The sequence below is a fragment of the Phyllobates terribilis genome, unplaced genomic scaffold, assembly GCF_046119375.1.
Source record: "Phyllobates terribilis strain yellow unplaced genomic scaffold, ASM4611937v1 Scaffold_29__1_contigs__length_15306474, whole genome shotgun sequence".
Classification (NCBI taxonomy): Eukaryota; Metazoa; Chordata; class Amphibia; order Anura; family Dendrobatidae; genus Phyllobates; species Phyllobates terribilis.
In genome coordinates this window covers 5,707,029-5,730,966 of record NW_027362789.1, presented here as the reverse complement: position 1 = coordinate 5,730,966, position 23,938 = coordinate 5,707,029, and positions in this window count along the sequence as shown.

Sequence of the window (23,938 nt, the reverse complement as noted above, 5' to 3'; positions counted from 1 at the left end):
CCCATTATTCTGTATGGAGCAATATATGAGGCCCATTATTCTGTATGGATCATTATATGGGGTCCATTACTCTGTATGGAGCACAATATGGGGTCCATCAATCTGTGTGCAGAGTTATATGAGGCCCATTATTCTGTATGGAGCAATATATGGGGTTCATTATTCTGTATGGAGCACTATATAGGGCCCATTATTCTGTATAGGGTATTATTTGGGGTCCATTATTCTGTATGGAGCATTTTATGGGGTCCATTATTCTGTATGGAGCATTATATGAGGCCCACTATTGTGTATGCAACATTATATGATGCCCATTATCCTGTATGGAGCAATATATGGGGTCCATTATTCTGTATGGAGCATTATATTGGGCCCACTATTCTGTATGGAGCAATATATGGGGTCAATTATTCTGTATGGAGAAATATATGGGGTCCATTATTCTGTATGGAACATTATATGTGGCCCATTATTCTGTATGGAGCATTATATGAGACCCATTATTCTGTATGGAGCAATATATGGGGTCCATTATTCTGTATGGAACATTATGTGTGGCCCATTATTCTGTATGTAGCATTATATGAGACTCATTATTCTGTATGGAGCAATATATGGGGTTCATTATTCTGTATGGAGCATTATATGGGGCCCATTATTCTGTATGGAGCGCTATATGAGGCCCATTATTCTGTATGGAGCAATATATGAGGCCCATTATTCTGTATGGATCATTATATGGGGCCCATTATTTTGTATGGAGCACTATATGGGGTCCATTACTCTGTATGGAGCACTATATGGGGTCCATTATTCTGTATGCAGAGTTATATGAGGCCCATTATTCTGTATGGAGCATTATATGGCATCCATTATTCTGTATGGAGCATTATATGGCGTCCACTAATCTGTATGGAGCATTATATGGGGTCCACTATTCTGTATGGAGCAATATATGGCGTCCATTATTCTGTATGGAGCATTATATGGTGCCCACTATTCTGTATGGAGCAATATATGGGGCCCATTATTCTGTATGGAGCAATATATGGGGCCCATTATTCTGTATGCAGCAATATATGAGGCCCATTTTTCTGTATGGAGCATTATATGGGGCCCATTATTTTGTATGGAGCATTATATGGGGTCCGTTACTCTGTATGGAGCAATATATGGGGTCATTATTCTGTATGGAGCAATATATGGGGTTCCATTAATCTGTATGGAGCATTTCATGGGGCCCACTATTCTGTATGGAGCAATACATAGGGTCCATTATTCTGTATGGAGCATTATATAGGGCCCATTATTCTGTATGGAGTATTATTTGGGGTCCATTATTCTGTATGGAGCAATATATGGGGTCCATTATTCTGTATGGAGCATTGTATGGGGCCCATTATTTTGTATGGAGCATTATATGGGGTCCGTTACTCTGTATGGAGCAATATATAAGGCCCATTATTCTGTTTGGAGCAATATATGGGGTCCATTATTCTGTATGGAGCATTATATGGGGTCCATTATTCTGTATGGAGCATTATATGGGGTCCATTATTCTGTTTGGAGCATTATATGAGGCCCACTATTCTGTATGCAGCATTATACGAGGCCCATTATTCTGTATGGAGCAATATATGAGTCCCATTATTCTGTATAGAGCATTATATAGGGCCCACTATTCTGTATGGATTATTATATGGGGTCCATTATTCTCTTTGGAGCAATATATGGGGTCCATTATTCTGTATGGAGCATTATATGGGATTCATTATTCTGTATGGAACATTATATGAGGTCAATTATTCTGTATGGAGAAATATATGGGGTCCATTATTCTCTATGGAGCATTATATGAGGCCTATTATTCTGTATGGAGCAATATATGGGGTTCATTATTCTGTATGGAGCACTATATAGGGCCCATTATTCTGTACAGGGTATTATTTGGGGTCCATTATTCTGTATGGAGCAATATATGCGGTCCATTATTCTGTATGGAGCATTATTTGGGATCCATTATTCTGTATGGAGCATTATATGAGGCCCACTATTGTGTATGCAGCATTATATGAGGCCCATTATCCTGTATGGAGAAATATATGGGGTCCATTATTCTGTATGGAGCAATATATGGGGCCCACTATTCTGTATGGAGCATTATATTGGGCCCACTATTCTGTATGGAGCAATATATGGGGTCAATTATTCTGTATGAAGAAATATATGGGGTCCATTATTCTGTATGGAACCTTATATGGGGCCCATTATTCTGTATGGAGCATTATATGAGACCCATTATTCTGTATGGAGAAATATATGGGGTCCATTTTTCTGTATGGAACATTATATGTGGCCCATTATTCTGTATGGAGCATTATATGAGACCCATTATTCTGTATGGAGCAATATATGGGGTCCATTATTCTGTATGGAGCATTATATGGGGCCCATTATTCTTTATGGAGCAATATATGAGGCCCTTTATTCTGTATGGAGCATTATATGGGGCCCATTATTATGTATGGAGCATTATATGGGGTCCATTATTCTGTATGGAGCGCTATATGAGGCCCATTATTCTGTATGGAGCAATATATGAGGCCCATTATTCTGTATGGATCATTATATGGGGTCCATTACTCTGTATGGAGCACAATATGGGGTCCATCAATCTGTGTGCAGAGTTATATGAGGCCCATTATTCTGTATGGAGCAATATATGGGGTTCATTATTCTGTATGGAGCACTATATAGGGCCCATTATTCTGTATAGGGTATTATTTGGGGTCCATTATTCTGTATGGAGCATTTTATGGGGTCCATTATTCTGTATGGAGCATTATATGAGGCCCACTATTGTGTATGCAACATTATATGATGCCCATTATCCTGTATGGAGCAATATATGGGGTCCATTATTCTGTATGGAGCATTATATTGGGCCCACTATTCTGTATGGAGCAATATATGGGGTCAATTATTCTGTATGGAGAAATATATGGGGTCCATTATTCTGTATGGAACATTATATGTGGCCCATTATTCTGTATGGAGCATTATATGAGACCCATTATTCTGTATGGAGCAATATATGGGGTCCATTATTCTGTATGGAACATTATGTGTGGCCCATTATTCTGTATGTAGCATTATATGAGACTCATTATTCTGTATGGAGCAATATATGGGGTTCATTATTCTGTATGGAGCATTATATGGGGCCCATTATTCTGTATGGAGCGCTATATGAGGCCCATTATTCTGTATGGAGCAATATATGAGGCCCATTATTCTGTATGGATCATTATATGGGGCCCATTATTTTGTATGGAGCACTATATGGGGTCCATTACTCTGTATGGAGCACTATATGGGGTCCATTATTCTGTATGCAGAGTTATATGAGGCCCATTATTCTGTATGGAGCATTATATGGCATCCATTATTCTGTATGGAGCATTATATGGCGTCCACTAATCTGTATGGAGCATTATATGGGGTCCACTATTCTGTATGGAGCAATATATGGCGTCCATTATTCTGTATGGAGCATTATATGGTGCCCACTATTCTGTATGGAGCAATATATGGGGCCCATTATTCTGTATGGAGCAATATATGGGGCCCATTATTCTGTATGCAGCAATATATGAGGCCCATTTTTCTGTATGGAGCATTATATGGGGCCCATTATTTTGTATGGAGCATTATATGGGGTCCGTTACTCTGTATGGAGCAATATATGGGGTCATTATTCTGTATGGAGCAATATATGGGGTTCCATTAATCTGTATGGAGCATTTCATGGGGCCCACTATTCTGTATGGAGCAATACATAGGGTCCATTATTCTGTATGGAGCATTATATAGGGCCCATTATTCTGTATGGAGTATTATTTGGGGTCCATTATTCTGTATGGAGCAATATATGGGGTCCATTATTCTGTATGGAGCATTGTATGGGGCCCATTATTTTGTATGGAGCATTATATGGGGTCCGTTACTCTGTATGGAGCAATATATAAGGCCCATTATTCTGTTTGGAGCAATATATGGGGTCCATTATTCTGTATGGAGCATTATATGGGGTCCATTATTCTGTATGGAGCATTATATGGGGTCCATTATTCTGTTTGGAGCATTATATGAGGCCCACTATTCTGTATGCAGCATTATACGAGGCCCATTATTCTGTATGGAGCAATATATGAGTCCCATTATTCTGTATAGAGCATTATATAGGGCCCACTATTCTGTATGGATTATTATATGGGGTCCATTATTCTCTTTGGAGCAATATATGGGGTCCATTATTCTGTATGGAGCATTATATGGGATTCATTATTCTGTATGGAACATTATATGAGGTCAATTATTCTGTATGGAGAAATATATGGGGTCCATTATTCTCTATGGAGCATTATATGAGGCCTATTATTCTGTATGGAGCAATATATGGGGTTCATTATTCTGTATGGAGCACTATATAGGGCCCATTATTCTGTACAGGGTATTATTTGGGGTCCATTATTCTGTATGGAGCAATATATGCGGTCCATTATTCTGTATGGAGCATTATTTGGGATCCATTATTCTGTATGGAGCATTATATGAGGCCCACTATTGTGTATGCAGCATTATATGAGGCCCATTATCCTGTATGGAGAAATATATGGGGTCCATTATTCTGTATGGAGCAATATATGGGGCCCACTATTCTGTATGGAGCATTATATTGGGCCCACTATTCTGTATGGAGCAATATATGGGGTCAATTATTCTGTATGAAGAAATATATGGGGTCCATTATTCTGTATGGAACCTTATATGGGGCCCATTATTCTGTATGGAGCATTATATGAGACCCATTATTCTGTATGGAGAAATATATGGGGTCCATTATTCTGTATGGAACATTATATGTGGCCCATTATTCTGTATGGAGCATTATATGAGACCCATTATTCTGTATGGAGCAATATATGGGGTCCATTATTCTGTATGGAGCATTATATGGGGCCCATTATTCTGTATGGAGCAATATATGAGGCCCTTTATTCTGTATGGAGCATTATATGGGGCCCATTATTATGTATGGAGCATTATATGGGGTCCATTATTCTGTATGGAGCGCTATATGAGGCCCATTATTCTGTATGGAGCAATATATGAGGCCCATTATTCTGTATGGATCATTATATGGGGTCCATTACTCTGTATGGAGCACAATATGGGGTCCATCAATCTGTGTGCAGAGTTATATGAGGCCCATTATTCTGTATGGAGCATTATATGGGGTCCATTATTCTGTATGGAGCATTATGTGGCGTCCCCTAATCTGTATGGAGCATTATATGGGGTCCACTATTCTGTATGGAGCAATATATGGGGTCCATTATTCTGTATGGAGCATTATATGGGGCCCACTATTCGGTATGGAGCAATATATGGGGCCCATTATTCTGTATGGAGCATTATATAGGGCCCATTATTTTGTATGGAGCATTTTATGGGGTCCGTTTCTCTGTATGGAGCAATATATGGGGTCATTATTCTGTATGGAGCAATATATGGGGGTCCATTAATCTGTATGGAGCATTATATGGGGCCCACTATTCTGTATAGTGCAATATATAGGGTCCATTATTCTGTATGGAGCATTATATGGGGCCCATTATTCTGTATGGAGTATCATTTGTGGTCCATTATTCTGTATGGAGCAATATATGGGGTCCATTATTCTGTATGGAGCATTATATGGGGCCCATTATTTTGTATGGAGCATTATATGGGGTCCGTTACCCTGTATGGAGCAATATGTAGGGCCCATTATTCTGTATGGAGCAATATATGGGGTCCATTATTCTGTATGGAGCCTTATATGGGGTCCATTATTCTGTATGGAGCATTAGATGGGGTCCATTATTCTGTATGGAGCAATATATGAGGCCCATTATTCTGTATGGAGCATTATATTGGGCCCATTAATCTGTATGGAGCATTATATGGGGTCCATTACTCTGTTTGGAGCACTATATGGGGTCCATTATTCTGTATGCAGCGTTATATGAGGCCCATTATTCTGTATGGAGCAATATATGGGGTCCATTATTCTGTATGGAGCATTATATGGGGTCCATTATTCTGTATGGAGCATTATATGGGGTCCATTATTCTGTATGGAGCATTATATGGCGTCCACTAATCTGTATGAAGCATTATATGGGGTCCACTATTCTGTATGGGGCAATATATGGTGTCCATTATTCTGTATGGAGCATTATATGGGGCCAACTATTCTGTATGGAGCAATATATGGGGCCCATTATTCTGTATGGAGCAATATATGAGGCCCATTTTTCTGTATGGAGCATTATATGGGGCCCATTATTTTTTATGGAGCATTATATGGGGCTCATTATTCTGTATGGAGCAATACATAGGGTCCATTATTCTGTATGGAGCATTATATAGGGTCCATTATTCTGTATGGAGCAATATATGGGGTCCATTATTCTGTATGGAGCATTATAAGGAGTCCATTTTTCTGTATGGAGCATTATATGTCACCCACAACCCTGGGGATATCCTCCTCAAATCCCCAGAATTTCAGGCCAGACTGCTCTCCCTCCGCCAACATACTGTTACTCAAGACGATACGGAGCCAGATGAGGGATGGGCTCAAGATACTCCAGCCCCCCCTCCTTTACCCCATACGTCTCCTATGGCATCCTCCACCCCACATCCATTACCCGTACTTCGGCCCTTGCTCCAAGCAACTGCTAAAAAAACACCACCCCCCAGCCCCTCAGAAGTCTGGGACCCCTGCCGTTCCCGGAATCTAGTAGACCCATCAGGACGCCCTGACACTCTGTCAATAGGCTATGGTGACATCCTTACACATCGGGTGGGGGCCATAGTCAACCCTGCAAACACCTGTATGAGCCATGTTGGAGGATTGGCTCGCAAAATTTCCCTTGCTGCTGGTTCTACTCTGGCTGCAGAATGCCAGGCTCACTTAGCCGAAAACGGAGAGCTTTCAAAAGGCCAGACCTTAGTCACCCGTGCGGGTAGACTGCCCGCTGATGTCATCATACATGCAGTGGGTCCTATTTATAACCCCCAGAACCCCGAAGAGTCACGTTCCACTCTCGCATCTACCATCCGTTCAGTACTTCTTCATGCAGGAAAATTGAGTCATCAGGATATGCCCAGACGCACTTTAGCGATACCACTTATATCTTCCGGAATTTTCGGTTACCCACTCGGGCCGTGCATGGAGGAACACGTACTAGCCCTCAAGGAAGGCATGGAGACCCTCCCCCATGGATTGGACTCAATACGCATTGTCTGTGTCCGTAGTCCAGCAATTCATGCTGCTATGCCTTTGGCCCTTAAGCTACTAGTGGCAACCTCCTCCCCGACACCGATACCTAATGCGGTTCTGTTGCCTGAAGAATCCTCCCTAGTGGCCACCCCAAGCACCACCAAGGAACAAGCGACGCTGCCTGGTCCTCAACAAGTTCCTGGACCTTTAGGGATGATCAAATATCAACCCTTTACCCCAGTACAAGTAGACACTCTGGTCTCAAAACTTCCTGATCCCGATAAATCTCCCATGCAGTATGCTAGACGCTTGGACACAACCAGAGCCATTTATGGTGCAACCTGGGCTGATTTGGCAGGTATCACATCTGTGAAGGCCAAGGAATATTTCTTGCCTACTATCGAAAAGGCCATGGATTCCACAAAAGCAGGATCCCTTAATACATATGAATCCGGCCTAGAATACATGAAACAGTTAAAGGCCTGGGCTCAGGATCGCTTGTCAGATCAAGCTGGGTCTGTACAAGATGTTCAACAAGACCCTGATGAATCTGTGGAAAGATATGCTGCAAGACTCAGCATGCATTTTGAGGATCTCGGATACAGTCCTCACGTCAAGACGCAGGCCGCCCTGTTGGTTCAGGCCCTAGTAGATGGCCTACAAGACGCTCTCAGAGATGAAGTCCTGAGAGTACGGCCCGAGATTCGTTCTTCTTCTTTCAACGACGCGGTGGACATCGTTAAGGCTTTCCAAAAATCAATGCTAAAATTGGAAAAGGATACTAAGCCAAAGAAGAAAGCCGCTCCTGCCATGGTATATCAAGCTCAAGAAAGCTACCCACCCCCTGGCAACCAACATGGAATCAAGTGGGTAATGGTTAAAGGCACAGGTGATGATACTCCTCCCACATATAGAAGACAAGACAGAAGAGATGACAGGGGACCATCCAGAAACAAAAGACCATCTCGTGATCCTGAAGGACGAATGTTGTGTTGGGAGTGTGGTAGCCTTCACCACATCCTCAGAGACTGTCCAACTCGCAGACAGTACCATGACCGGTCGTTCCGTGACGGTCCACACAACCATGGACCTTCCCGTGAACCATCTCATCCACGCCAATGACGGCTCGGTCAACCAGTGTCCACTTTTCCGGCTACGCATCTCACGGCCGCCTGTGGGACTGTCACTTTACAGGTGAACCATCAACCACTGGAGTTCCTGGTGGACACTGGGGCGGCCACATCTGTCATTTCCTCTGCACAGCTCCCTCCTTCTGTATCCCTATCACCGGATACCCTCACCTGTGTTGGGGTGGAAGGCCAACATATTTCCTCTCCACTCACAGTCCCTGTGTCTGCAGGACCGTTCACTGGAGTACTCACAAGATTCTTGGTCTCTGAAACTTGCCCTGTCAATCTGTTGGGAGCCGATCTCTTAGAGCGGATGAAGGCAACAATTACCTTCGGAAACCATGGTATGGAGCTTCTTTTGCGGGACCCTCATTCCGAACAAGGGACTGAAGCCCGCTGTGTTCTTAAAGCCTTCCCTCTCATGATGATGACCATACAAGCTCACACTCTTCTTGATACCTCACAGTTCCCTCACTCTCTGTGGTCCAGTGGGCCAGAGGACGTCGGCCTCCTGCAAGTTCCCCCGGTCCGAGTACACCTCAAGCCTGGACATAGGTACCCACGGTTGCCACAATACCCCCTCAAGGCTGCACAAGAACAAAGCTTGGGTACCCAAATCGCTTCCCTCCTGGAATCAGGAGTCCTTGTCAGATGTGTATCTCCATGCAATACACCCCTCTTTCCTGTAAAAAAGAAAACCGCTCCGGGAGAGCCTCTAAGATACCGGTTGGTTCAGGATCTCAGAGCCGTCAATGCAGCTACCATTTTAGAAACTCCAGTGGTACCCAACCCAAACACCCTTTTGTCTCAGGTGCCTCCAACGGCCACCTTGTTTACGGTGTTAGATCTGGCCAACGCCTTCTTCAGTATACCCTTACATGAAGATTCGTGGTTTCTTTTTGCCTTCACCTTTCAAGGAGCACAGTTTACATGGACCAGGACTCCACAAGGAGCCCAGAACTCTCCTAACCAATTCACTCATTCTATGAAGTCTATTCTGGAGCCATGGGTTCAAGAGAACCCTCAGGTCACCCTTCTGCAGTATGTGGATGATCTTTTACTCTGTGGCACTGAAGAAAATTTGCCAGAGATGTCAGCATCCCTTCTCTGGTTTCTTCACACAGCTAACTGTAAAGTCTCGAAAGGCAAAGTCCAATGGTGTCTGCCCAAGGTCATTTTCCTCGGACATTGTATTTCACAAGGTGCTAAACATCTGACTGAAGAAAGAAAGCAAGCCATCATGGATATCACCTTCCCAACCACCTATTCCGCTATGCAGACTTTCCTTGGCCTCATCACTTACTGCAGGCAATGGATCCCTGATGCCTCAAAGCTCATGCAACCTCTGTACGACTGTCTCAAGAATGAAGGCTCAGTTTGGCTTCATGCCGAAGATCCACGTGTTTCTCATCAACACAGACTATGTTTTGAACGCCTTAAACAGGCTGTTGTCTCTGCCCCGGCCTTGGGCTTACCAGACTATACTCAGCCATTTCACCTTTTTGTCTCTGAATCGGAAGGTCATGCCTCTGGAGTTCTAGCACAACGTTATGATCATAAGTATCGGCCTTTGGGCTACTACTCAGCCCGCCTGGACCCTGTCGCCCGAACTGCCCCCACGTGTCTTAAGGCGGTCCACGCTGCTCACATTCTCCTTGACAAGTCAGCTGATATCGTCCTTGGACATGATCTAGTTATACAGGCCGGCCATGATCTCTCGGCTGTTCTGCAGCAAACATCTCCGAAACATCTCACCAACCAAAGACACCTGTGGCTGCAGTGTTCCCTATTGTTGCCTTCCAATATAACATTTACCAGATGTCTGACTATCAACCCTGCCACTTTGCTTCCACCTTCTAGGGGGGAAGGTGAAGAGGGTGAAGATCCATCGGTGGAACCTCATGATTGTATAAAAATTTTGCAGGAAGAGACTTCTGCTCCAGAGAATATGGTGGCACATCCGCTCGCAGACCCTGCCTTGCACCTATGGACTGATGGATCCCGTTTCGCAGACCCTCAAGGGAAGTTCCACACGGGATATGCTGTCACAACAGACCTAACAGTCCTCAAGGCTGAAGCTCTACCACCATACATGTCTGCACAAGAGGCTGAACTTGTGGCTCTCACAGAGGCCTGCCACCTGGCAGCAGGAACAACGGCGAATATATATACCGATTCCAGGTATGGACATGGAATTTGCAATGATTTTGGACTCTTGTGGAAGTCTAGAGGATTCATCACAGCCGCAGGTACACCAGTGAAACATGCCTCATGGATTAAGGCCCTAATGAAGGCCCTGGAACTACCCATTCAGGTTGCTGTTATCAAGGTCAAGGCTCATGGAAGATTAGATTCCAGGGAAGCCAGGGGTAACCACCTAGCTGACCAAGCAGCCAAGACTGCAGCAGTGGAGAATGTGTCATCAAAGTGGCAGGAAAAGGAAGAAGAGATGGGAGAGACTCTGCAAACCGTAGCTGTGGCGCTCACTAGAGCAAGAGCCAAGGAACAGCCGGCGGAAGAGCATACAAGTCCAGCGGAGACACGGGTGGAATCCAGGGGGGTCAGGATGCCTGAAGAAAAATTGTGTGAGGAACAAAGGAAGACCCCCACTGAAGAAGTCAAGCAATGGAAAGCGGCAGGAGCCGTGCTGGCAGGTCGCAAAGATTCAAAGGTCAACTCGACTCTTTACCAAGTGGATGGGAAGCCTTGCTTGCCTAGACGCATGTACTCAGCTGTGGCAGCATGGGCTCACGGGCCTACACACAGAGGAAAGAATCAAGCCTTGGCATGTATCAAGAAACTGTACTTTGCACCCGGAATCTCTTCCACTGTGACTGCATACTCAAAATCCTGCTCTGTCTGCGCTACCTGCAACCCAACATGTACGGCACGGGTCCCTCTCCAACACCTGGCTAAACCAGACTACCCTTGGCAGAGAATACATGTCGACCATATCCAAATGCCTAAAGCAGGAAAATACGAGTACGTTTTGGTAGCCGTGGATATGTTTTCAGCCTGGCCCGAGGCCTACCCGGTTGTCAACATGACTGCTAAAGTCACAGCCAAGAAACTGATCACTGAAATTGCCTGCAGATTTGGAGTCCCCCAAGTCATAGAATCGGATCAAGGACCAGCTTTCACAGCAAATATCTACAAAGAACTCTGGAACATGTTGGGAACAGATTTGGGCCTCCACACTCCATACCATCCTGCCAGTTCAGGCAAAGTAGAAAGGATGAACTCCACACTCAAGACCCAGCTCTTGAAAATGACCCAAGATCATCCCCTCCCCTGGCCCGACCTACTCCCCATAGTACTGTATCATATCAGACACACCCCACAAGCTAAACATGGGCTGACTCCCTACGAAATTCTGTTTGGGGCCCCACCCAAGATAGGAGAGATTAGGCCCCAAGAATTGTCCGAAACAAATGATAGAGTGGTAAAATTTGTGATTGCTCTGTCTAGAGAATTGACTAACACCCGCTCTACAGTATCTGCTTCTCTCCCAGAATCCACAGGTGATGCAGTACATGATTTCATCCCAGGCGATCTGGTGTATGTGAAAAAGTTTGTCCGGAAAGACTGTCTCCAGCCTCGGTTCGAGGGACCGTACACTGTGCTTCTCACCACCCCGACGGCTCTGAAACTCGAAGGAAAAGGCACTTGGATCCACGCTTCCCATTGCAAGCGAGATAGAACGAGCCCATAGAAGATGGTCACTTTTTTCCATATCCTTTCCATGTGCCTACTGTCCGTCCCGAGCTGGGCGGCCACCACCTTCTGGGTGGATACTGAAGCAAAGACCCAGACTTATCAATTTGACTTTTGTAATACAGTAAATTGTGCTGAAATGACCTGGAACTCGTATGATGCCTATGCCCGAGGAACATTCTATCTCTGTGTAACCCGTCCGGGAAATGAATACTGCTACTATTGGTCAGATGTGGGGTGGAACACAGGAGACACGGACTGGGGATACAAACCAAAGGAAGCTATAAACAGTAAGGATAGAGAGGGGAGGTCTCTATTGACTCGAATGACTTTAAGTACGGGGTTTATAAACAAGGAGCGACCACCGCACAAGCCAAAATGCTCATGGGATAAGAAGTGTTTCCCCTTATATTTGAATTTAGAAAACCCCCAGTCGGGAGATTTAGGAAAATATGTTTTAAGCAGTTACAATGGTTTCATAAATCCCAAACAAGGAATAATAGAGTTAAAAGATATAAAAACAAAACCCACGCAGGCCCCCCCCCTTGCACGTCTGCCCATGGGGGGGGAGGCGTTACAAAGAATTCTGACAGAAGTAATCCCGATCCCGAGACTCAAATGGGAAGATGTTTTTTCCATGGAGACTCAAGTGAATCCTCGGAAGAATCTATGGTTAGAATGGGTACGGTATAACGTCCGAGCCCAAAATATATCTGAAGGCTGTGTAGCTTGTGCAGCCGCTAATACTCATCTGTACACCCATGCTTTCCCTGCTGACAATAATAGCACCCTCTGTTTATTGGGATTGCTGAAAAAACTAAAAGGTAGCTCCTGTCCTGAATATATTCCCCTGGTTAGCTCCAAGGCTAAAATTCGAACCCCGGGTGATATAATAATAACCAAAGATAACTACACTTGTTATTCCCCTAATAATTCCACCGGTCCTTCTCTAGGAATCTTTGAAGACGGCTTCTGTCAGACTAACGAGACTGTAGACACTGACCTGTTAAGCAATCACTCCAGGTATATATATGATGTTTATTGGCTCTGTGGAGACGGACGACTCAGGTCCAGACTTCCGACCACCTGGACCGGACAATGTACCCTAGTAAAATTAGCCATGCAGTTTAGAATTCTGCCCTGGGATCCCACAGACCCAATCCCCAAGGAGTCCCGACGGAAAAGAAGTTTAGAGCAATTACATTCCGGTTATGCTGAGGACCCTAAGGTCTATATAGATTCTATAGGGGTCCCGAGGGGGGTCCCAGACGAGTACAAGGCCCAGAATCAAGTGGTAGCGGGTTTTCTTTCTCTCATTCCAACCATACAGATAAATAGAAATGTAGACTGGATAAATTATGTCTACTACACTGAGCAGAGATTTATAAATTACAGCAGAGATGCCTTCCAGGGCATAGTTGAGGAACTAGGACCCAATACAAGAATGACTCTTCAAAATAGATTGGCAATAGATATGATTCTTGCTGAGAAAGGTGGAGTATGTGGGATGATAGGAGAGGAATGCTGCACATACATTCCCCAGAACTCTGGAGTAAATGGAAAAACCGTAGTAGCTCTTCGAAGGATAACAAGTCTGGCAGAAGAAGTAAAGACAAATGCAGGGGTAGATACCTCCTTCTTCTCAGGATGGTTGGGAGGGGTCAAGGGATTCTTCCAACAAGCTTGTTTAGTGATAGGAGGTCTATTAGTATTGGGCCTGGTGGTCCTATGCTGCATAGTCCCCTTATACAGGAAAGCTATAACCAATGCTGTCCCAACTTCCGGGACCTTTCTGAATCAAGAAACCACATCTCTGTTACATGATAATACCAGTAAGGAAGATATGGAGAAATACACTCCTTTGAACAAGCCTGACCAGACCCCCCATGACAGAGTTCAATTGAGAGATTTAGTTTAGGGTCAGTTGGGAGAACTCTATGTGTCATCCAGGATAGGGCTCAATTGTTTGGGGGCGTCTCATAAGGGGGCAGCTTCTAAGATGATTGGGTGAAGAAATCCACCTCCCCTCTCCCCACACATGGACAGTCTCAAAGGCCCCGAAGCAAGGGAAAGCTTAGTGTTTATTGGGGAATGTCAGGGTAAAAATATATATATATATATATATATATTTTGTAACTTTTATACTTTTGTAACTTTTATACGCTTTTTTGCTAATGTACTAACCACCATTTTGTGTCTTATAACAATAAGCTTTCCTTGCTACGTAATACTCAAATCGAAACTTAAACTAAGACAGTTCCAGTGTTGCCAAGACTCATTCCAGAGAAACGAAACAAGATTATAAGCTGACGGCTGCAATATCTGCCCAGAGACTGAGATAAGGAGATGTGGACCAATCAGGAGTGGCCAGACACTGAACTTTCATGGTTTACCCCGCTCCGGACAACCCCTTTTCCCTCCCCATTATGTAGTGTATTTAGATTTGTGCATGTAAAAAATAAACAGAGAACATTGCTGAGATCGTGGCTTGCCAGTAGCCCTCTGAGCGTGCTCTGAGTTTGAACCAGCTTGTTGTCTGACTCATTCTTTGAATGGTTGACCCATGCTCATAGTTTGAATTTGGAGTGACTGGAGGACGAGTGATTTGTCGTCACGACCCCCACAATATGAGGCCCACTATTCTGTATGCAGCATTATACGAGGCCCATTATTCTGTATGGAGCAATATATGAGGCCTATTTTTCTGTATGGAGCAATACATGAGGCCCATTATTCTGTATGGAGCATTATATAGGGCCCACTATTCTGTATGGAGCATTATATAGGGCCCATTATTCTGTATAGAGCAATATATGGGGTCCATTATTCTGTATGGAGCATTATATTGGGTCCATTATTCTGTATGGAGCATTATATGGGGTCCATTATTCAGTATGAGCAATATATAGGGTCCATTATTCTGTATGGAGCATTATATGGGGCCCATTATTCTGTATGGAGCAATATATGGGGACAATTATATGATCTTTTTTCAACCTATGTAAATATGTAACATCCCCCATGTTAATGTATGGCGATCTCCACTCCAGGACATTCAGAACTTATCTTAGAAAATTCACCAAAATGGGGATGTAAACCATAATTACCAAAAAAGTGAGGTTCCAGTGGACTGATTGATCTGACTATTAAAGGTGAAATCAGCAAGAGGTAAGAATGAAGACCAGTCCTTCTGCTGAGGCGCAACAAAACACCTTAAAATTTGTTCCAAAGATTGATTTATCCTTCCTGCCTGACCATTGGTTTCAGGGTGGTAGGCACAGGAACATGACAAGTCAATCCCCAGCTTATTACAAAACGCTCTCCAGAATTTGGAGACAAATTGCGCTCCCCTATCAGACACAATGTTATGAGGAATTCCATGTAACCTCACCACATGACAATTAAGCAACCTGGAGAGTGTCTCCCATCAGGTAACCCTGACAAAGGAACAAAATGAGCCCGTTTACTGAATCGGTCAACCACCCAAATAACAGTCTTCCCACCAGACAGAGGCAAATCCATGATGAAATCCATGGACAGATGAGTCCACTGTCGTTCTGGAATTGGCAATGGGGCTAATACACCGGCCGGCCGCTTATGACAGACTTTAGCGTTTGCACAAACTTCTCAAGTGGATACAAAATCTTTAGGTCGGTTTCACATCTCCATTTTTTTCCAGTACCGGAGCTATCCGTGTTACGTGTTGCATCCGTGTGCTGTCCATGTTTATCATCCGTGTGCTTTCCGTGTGAATATGTACTGGAAGTTACAATTTGTTTCAGAAATGATAATTTTATCTATAATTAAATGGTTTGATATGGAAAAGGTGCGCCAATTTAGTAATTAGGTACTAAAATCCTTAAAAGCACCATTAGCTCACACATTTATGCTTTGGCTCGTGTGTTAGTAGTTCTGTGGTTTGACAGATATGTCTGTTTCCAATGAGGCGTTGTTGTGGTTGGACTGGCTTCTGTCCCGTCGCTTTGTGGTTCTGCGTCATATTCTTGGTGAAGAACCACGGCGTCCCAAACACTATGGGTTCACCCTCTCCTCTTGCAACGTGGGGCATATGGACATTTTCATACATTGGAAAATAAACTTCGCAAATATACAGCAAAGTTTGTGGCTTTCTGTCGCCTGTCCATGTGTTGTTTGGACAAACGTCTGGAGGATTTGTGTCCTTTCATACTTAGACAAGACACCTGCATGAGACTAAGCATTTCTCCAGAGGAGCGTTTGCTAGTAACCGAGGTAAGTTTCTTCCTCACTCATTTTTTGATAACCCCTTAACTATGTTTGCCAGTGAACATTATTTATTAATTGTAATGCACACGCCCGGGCTGAGCGGCGTGTGCGTGTGATTCCACTGGACCGTGCCGGAAAGTGAATGCCTGGAGGGGCGTAACTAGGTATTCACCCGATCCGACCAGGGTCGCACGACGGCATACGACGCCAGTGCACCAAGGAGGAACCGAGCAGAGGGACCAGGTGCTACTCCAGGACAGACCCCGGACACGGCTGTTGACCCACACAGGGGAATACAGGAACAGACTGGTGGGTATAGGCAGGCACGACTGGTATGCAGGCAGGCGGGTATGCAGGCAGGGGGGTACAGGCAAGCACGGCTAGAGTGCAGACAGGGAGGCACTAGCAGGTAGGAACACAGGCGCGATAGGACCCAGTACACACTGGGACTCAGGAACAGAACCACAGATGTGGCAGACAAACACAGCAGAGTGAGGCCGCCCAGAGAGGTGAGCGAGAGCAGGGCAGGACGAGACCGCCTGGAGCGGTGAGCAAGAGTAGAGCAGGACGAGGCTGTCTGGAGCAGTGAGCAAGAGGTCAGAGCTGAGCGAGACTGCCGGAGCAGTGAGCAAGGAGACAGAGCAGAGCGAGACTGCCGGGGCAGTGAGCAAAGGAGTCAGAGCAGAACGAGACTGCCGGAGCAGTGAGCAAAGGAGTCAGAGCGGAGCGAGACTGCCAGAGCAGTGAGCAAAGGAGTCAGAGCGGAGCGAGACTGCCGGAGCAGTGAGCTAAGGAGTCAGAGCGGAGCGAGACTGCCGGAGCAGTGAGCAAAGGAGTCAGAGCGGAGCGAGACTGCCGGAGCAGTGAGCAAAGGAGTCAGAGCGGAGCGAGACTGCCGGAGCAGTGAGCAAGGCAGAGCAGGCTAGAACCGCCGGAGCGGTGAGCAAGGCAGAGCAGGCTAGAACCGCCGGAGCGGTGAGCAAGGCAGAGCAGGCTAGAACCGCCGGAGCGGTGAGCAAGGCAGAGCAGGCTAGAACCGCCGGAGCGGTGAGCAAGGCAGAGCAGGCTAGAACCGCCGGAGCGGTGAGCAAGGCAGAGCAGGCTAGAACCGCCGGAGCGGTGAGCAAGGCAGAGCAGGCTAGAACCGCCGGAGCGGTGAGCAAGGCAGAGCAGGCTAGAACCGCCGGAGCGGTGAGCAAGGCAGAGCAGGCTAGAACCGCCGGAGCGGTGAGCAAGGCAGAGCAGGCTAGAACCGCCGGAGCGGTGAGCAAGGCAGAGCAGGCTAGAACCGCCGGAGCAGTGAGCAAGGCAGAGCAGGCTAGAACCGCCGGAGCGGTGAGCAAGGCAGAGCAGGGGGGACAGGACTCTGTTCACACGGAACAGACAGGAAGGGAAAGGCAGAGCCAGATACCCACAGGGTACTTGCAGTGAAGTAGCGAGTGGACCACAAACTCACAAACGGGAGTACAGAGACAACAAGCAGGAGTAAGGTACGAGTTCAGACTCTGCAGAAAAAGGAAAGGTACGGACATAGAGAAACACGGGAAAACAGGCTAGAAGAGTATACAGACAAGAACAGACACAGTAGCAAGATACAGGAGCGGGTCTAGGTAGCAGCCCCTAGAAGGCGGGAGGAACAGGCTAGGAGCGTGTTCAGACAGGACAGGCAAGATACAGGAGCGGGTCTAGGTAATCGGCCCCTAGAAGGCAGGAGGAACAGGCTAGGAGCGTGTTCAGACAGGACAGACTAGATACAGGAGCGGGTCTAGGAATGCAGCCCCTAGAGGGCGAGAGGAACAGGCTAGGAGCGTGTTCAGACAGGCCTGGAAATACAGCCTCCAGGATAGGCAGACAAGAGAACACAGAACGGACCTGGCACATTCAGAGTGCAAGAGCACACTAAATGAAACACAATGCTCAGGCAGGGATTGATTGGAGCAGCTGGTTAAATACCAGGTGACAGACAGCAATAGGCTGAGGACGCTCAAGGGGTGTGACCCACAGCAGGTACAAAAAGCAGGAAGTGATCGGGCGCCGCCCTTAAGCAGCAGAAACAGACACAAACAGACAGCATGGAGGGAAGCCAGAGAGACATTCTGGACTGGAGATCAAGTGCGCGCTCTTGCACAGTGGGAGATGGACCACAATGCAAGGACGCCGCCATGTATGTTACATTAATGCTGCCCATGTTTTATTAATCTCCAAGGTTAAAGTTTACAAATGCAACCACAATTATTTGCATATGTGAAATGATAGCGAAGCTAAGGCCATTCCCCTCCCCCACATGTGTTATCCATCATTTGGCAGCTCTCCAGTATATGTCACACCTGTGTGCTTCCTTCATAGTTGTGGTTTCTGTTCTGCCCAAACACTGGCCATGTATTGAATATGGTTGGATGTGAATTTTTGGGGATTACATTTTCTGCCTATAATATGTTTTCACTATATTCCCCATTTTATAACCCAATCAGTGTACATTGCTTATTTGTGAACTGAAATCTTTTGGTCATTATGTCTGAATTTGGTTTTTAAAATGTTTTTATTAGTAATTTCAGATTCCTGGCTACTGGCAATTCCTTTAGTTCCCCCCATTTCCAGTTCCTCCTTGGCACGTCGACAATTTCACAGATTGTGCGGACAACCTGTGATATTATTTGGGACAAGCTGAAGAGCCGGTTGATGCCTCAGCCAAGCACACATGACTAGGTGAGGATTGCCCAGGGTTCATGGAAGCAGCACAGTTTCCCAATTGTATAGGTGCACTAGATGGGAAGCACATTCGTGTCAAGAAGCCGCCAAACTCAGGCTCATGATTCTTTAATAAATTACATTTTTTTCTCAGCAGTGCTGCTGGCTTTTGCTGACAGATGCTCGTATCATTCGCTCCTCCAGATTTGCAAGGCGGCTTGCTGAAACGAATGCCAACCTTCCCCAGCCATGTGCACTTCCAGGAGCCTCTGGTCCACCTGCACCATTTATTATGATTGCTGATGAGGGTTTTGTGCTCTCAAGCCATGTTTTGAGGCAGTTTGCGTGGAGAGTTTGGAGACACAGAGGCGCATTTTTATCATGCGATTGACGAAAGCCTGTTGTTTTGTTGAGCGTGATTTTGGATTGTTAACCTCTAAGTGGCGTATATTTGACAGTGCTATACAAAGGCATCCTGCCAATGTCAAGGCAGCCATAAAGGCAAGCATCCTCTTGCATAACGAACATATGAATCATCCTTGGATGATGTTGAGGATGTGAGAATGTTCAGCGTGCTATTACCACACGTTATTCAGCGTGGTCCACAACCTGGTCCCTCTGGCCTTCGAGTCAGGAATATATTTTGTGATTATTTTATGTCACCAGAGGGTAGTGTCCCATGGCAAATAGAGTGAAACAAATAATGTCAACATTAGATAGAATTGTAGGTAAATGTTTTTTTTAATTGGCTTTGTTTCAAAATTGCTTAGAAACATTAGTTAGGGACTCGCGAGACAATGAGGATCCTTGACGGGGGTTGTGAGCTTATTTTTGTTTGTGGAAAAGGTTACACACTCTTCACAAAGCCTTCCTCTTTCCCAGACAAAATAACAAATACCTCATTTCTAAATTTAACATAAAATAAAAAAACAAAAAAAAATTAACTTAACCAAATTTTCAATTAGTTATTTTTCAACTAGGCTGATATCTGTGTTTACATAATAAATGTTTTAATTACCACAAATGTCTGTGTCATTGAAGCATCGTCTGATCCATTAACCACTTCGCGCCAGAGCCTGTTTTTGCCTTCTTGACTGGGCCAATTTTTACAATTCTGACCACTGTCACTTTATGAGGTAATTACTCTGGAACGCTTCAACGGATCCCCCTGATTCTGAGTTTGCTTTTTCGTGACATATTGTACTTCATGATAGTGGTAAAATTTCTTTGATATCACTTACGTTTATTTGTGAAAAAATCGGAAATTTGGCGAAAATTTTGAAAATTTTGCAATTTTCAAACTTTGAATTTTCATGCCCTTAACCACTTCGCGCCAGAGCCTGTTTTTGCCTTCGTGACCGGGCCAATTTTTTCAATTCTGACCACTGCCAGTTTATGAAGTAATTACCCTGGAACGCTTCAACGTATTCCCCTGATTCTGAGATTGTTTTTTCGTGACATATTGTACTTCATGATAGTGGTAAAATTTCTTCGATATCACTTGCGTTTATTTGTGAAAAAATCGGAAATTTGGCGAAAATTTTGAAAATTTTGCAATTTTCAAACTTTGAATTTTCATGCCCTTAAATCAGAGAGATATGTCACACAAAATAGTTAATAAATAACATTTCCCACATGTCTACTTTACATCAGTACAATTTTGGAACCCAAATTTTTTTTTGTTAGGGAGCTATAAGGGTTAAAAGTTGACCAGCGATTTCTCATTTTTCCAACAAAATTTACAAAACCATTTTTTTAGGGACCACATCACATTTGAAGTCACTTTGAGGGGTCTTTATGACAGAAAATACCCAAAAGTGACACCATTCTAAAAACTGCACCCCTCAAGGTGCTCAAAACCACATTCAAGAACTTTATTAACCCTTCAGGTGATTCACAGGAATTTTTGGAATGTGGAAGAAAAAAATTAACATTTAACTTTTTTTCACAAAAATGTTACTTTAGACGCAATTTTTTTATTTTCACAGGGGTAACATGAAAAAATGGACCCCAAATTTTTTTGTGCAATTTCTCTTGAGCGTGCTGATACCCCATATGTGAGGGAAAACCACTGTTTGGGCACATGGCAGGGTTCGGAAGGGAAGGAGCGCCATTAGACTTTTTGAATGTAAAATTTGTCTGAATAATTAGCGGACGCCATGTTGCGTTTGGAGAGCTCCTGATGTGCCTAAACAGTGGAAACCCCCCACAAGTGACACCATTTTGGAAACTAGACCCCTTAGGGAACTTATCTAGATGTGTGGTGAGCACCTTGAACCCCAAGGTGCTTCACAGAAGTTTATAATATTGAGCTGTAAAAATAAAATTTTCACATTTTTCCCACAAAACCGTTTTTCATCCCTTAATTTTGCATTATCATAAGGGTAATAGGATAAATTGCACCATGAAATTTGTTATGCAATTTCTCCTGAACACGCTGATACCCCATATGTGGAGGCAAATTACTGTTTGGGCACATGGCAGGGTTTGAAAGGGAAGGAGCGCCATTTGACTTTTTGAATGTAAAATTTGTTTGAATAATTAGCGGACGCCATGTCACATTTGGGGAGCCCCTAATGTGCCTAAACAGTGGAAACCCCCCACAAGTGCCACCATTTTGGAAACTAGACCCCTTAGGGAACTTATCTAGATGTGTGGTGAGCACCTTGCACCCCCAGCTGCTTCACAGAAGTTTATAATATTGAGCCGTAAAAATAAAATTTTCACATTTTTCCCATAAAAAATGTTTTTTCATTCCCTAATTTTGCATTATCATAAGGGTAACAGGATAAATTGCACCATGAAATTTGTTGTACAATTTCTCCTGAGTACGCCGATACCCCATATGTGGGGGAAAACCACTGCTTTGGTGTACGGCAGGGTTCGGAAGAGAAAGGAGCGCTATGTTGGCTGGGATAGGCAGCAGACACCATGTCACATTTGAAGAGTCGCTGACATGCCAAAACAGCAGAAACCCCCACAAGTGACCCCATTTTGTAAACTACACCTCTCAAGGAATTCATCTAGGGAAGTAGTGAGCATTTTTTAATTTTTAAATTTATACCATTGGGCAGTGAAAAAAGCATAATTATATTTTTACCACAAAAAAATGTTTTATCCTCAGATTTTACATTTTCACACAGGGCAATGGGTAAAAATGGTGCCGAAATGTGTCACACAATTTCTTCTAAAAGTGTCAATACCCCATATGTGGCTGTATCGTACCGCTCAGCCATACGGTGAGATTTGAGGGGGAAGGAGCGCTATTTGACAATTGGAGAACAAATTATTGTAGAATAGGCATTTGGATTTGGGAGCACAAAATGTTCTGAATTTCTTTTGGGGGGCAAGGACCATTTTGCTTTTCCAGAGCCTTTCTGCTACCAGTAACTTGGAAGTCCCTTATATTTTTAACAGATGATGGACCTGAGTGGGGACTAGCTTTTTTTGAGGACTGAGTTGAAGCTTTTATTGGGAACATTTTACGTAACATTTATCCGGCGCTCTAGGCTGAGCACTTACATCGGGGTTTCCATCTAATTTTCCAAGTGATGTAATTCAGATGAAACCCCTGCAGGATCCATTCACTGTAATGAGGCAGCAGAGTTACTCTGGACTCCGTCTGGCCTCTGTTTAGTGGTGTCCTTTTTTTCAGAAGTGCACAAAACTGTGGCCAACCGCACTTTTATGCACGCCTAAAACAAATGACACCGTGGGATCCCAGGCTAGACGGCATCCACAGTGGCCTATATCTGCCTCATTACAGGGAATCTTCCATCATGGGTTCTGGCTGAATCACGTATTTCAGAGATTTACACGGAAACTCTGGTGTAAGTGCTCAGCGCAGAGCACAGGATAAATGTGAGCAGAGCCTTACTGGGATCTTTGGGAGACATAATAAACAAATCAGTAGCAGGTGAATAATATTTGTTTTATTTATTTTTTATGCCGTTCCTAGTGTGATATAACTGATTAGATTACTTTATTCTTCGGGTCGGTGCGATTACAGAGATACCAGATTTATATCGGGTTTTTATGACTGACAGCTGTCACACACTAAAAGACGCTTTTTTTGCAAAATCTAGTTTTTGCATCACCATATTTTGAGAGCTATAATTTTTCCATATTTCGGCCGATAGAGTCATGTGATGGCTTGTTTTTTGCGGAACGAGTTGAAATTTTTATTGGAACCATTTTTGGGCACGTGACATTTTTTGATCGCTTTCTATTCCGTTTTTTGGGAGGTAAAGTTAACAAAAACAAACACTTCAGGAATTGTTTTTTGAGTTTTTTTTTATGCCGTTCTGCGTGTGGTAAAAGTGATCAGGCAGCGTTATTCTTCGGGTCAGTACGTTTACAGCGATACTACACTTACTGTATTTTTTTCATGTTTTGGCGCTTTTACACAATAAAACAATTTTATAGAAAAAAAAATATTTTTTTTGCATTGCTTTATTCTGAGCGCTATAACTTTTTTATTTTTTGGCTGATGGAGCTGTATGGCGGCTTTTTTTTGCGGAACAAGATGACGTTTTCAGTGGTACCATTTTTATTTCTATTCTGCTTTTTGATCGCATTTTTTTCCACTTTTTGTTTGGCGATATGATAAAAAAGCATATTTTTTGCTTCGTTTTTTATTTATTTTTATTACGGTGTGCACAGAAGGAGTTAATTAGTGCCACAGTTTTATAGCTCGGGTTGTTTCGGACGCGGCGATACCAAATATGTGTATTTTTTTTGGTTTTGTAATAATTTACGGATTTATTGGTTTAATATTTTATTTATTTATTTTTATTTATTTTGTGATTTTTTTTTTTAATAGTTTAAAAAC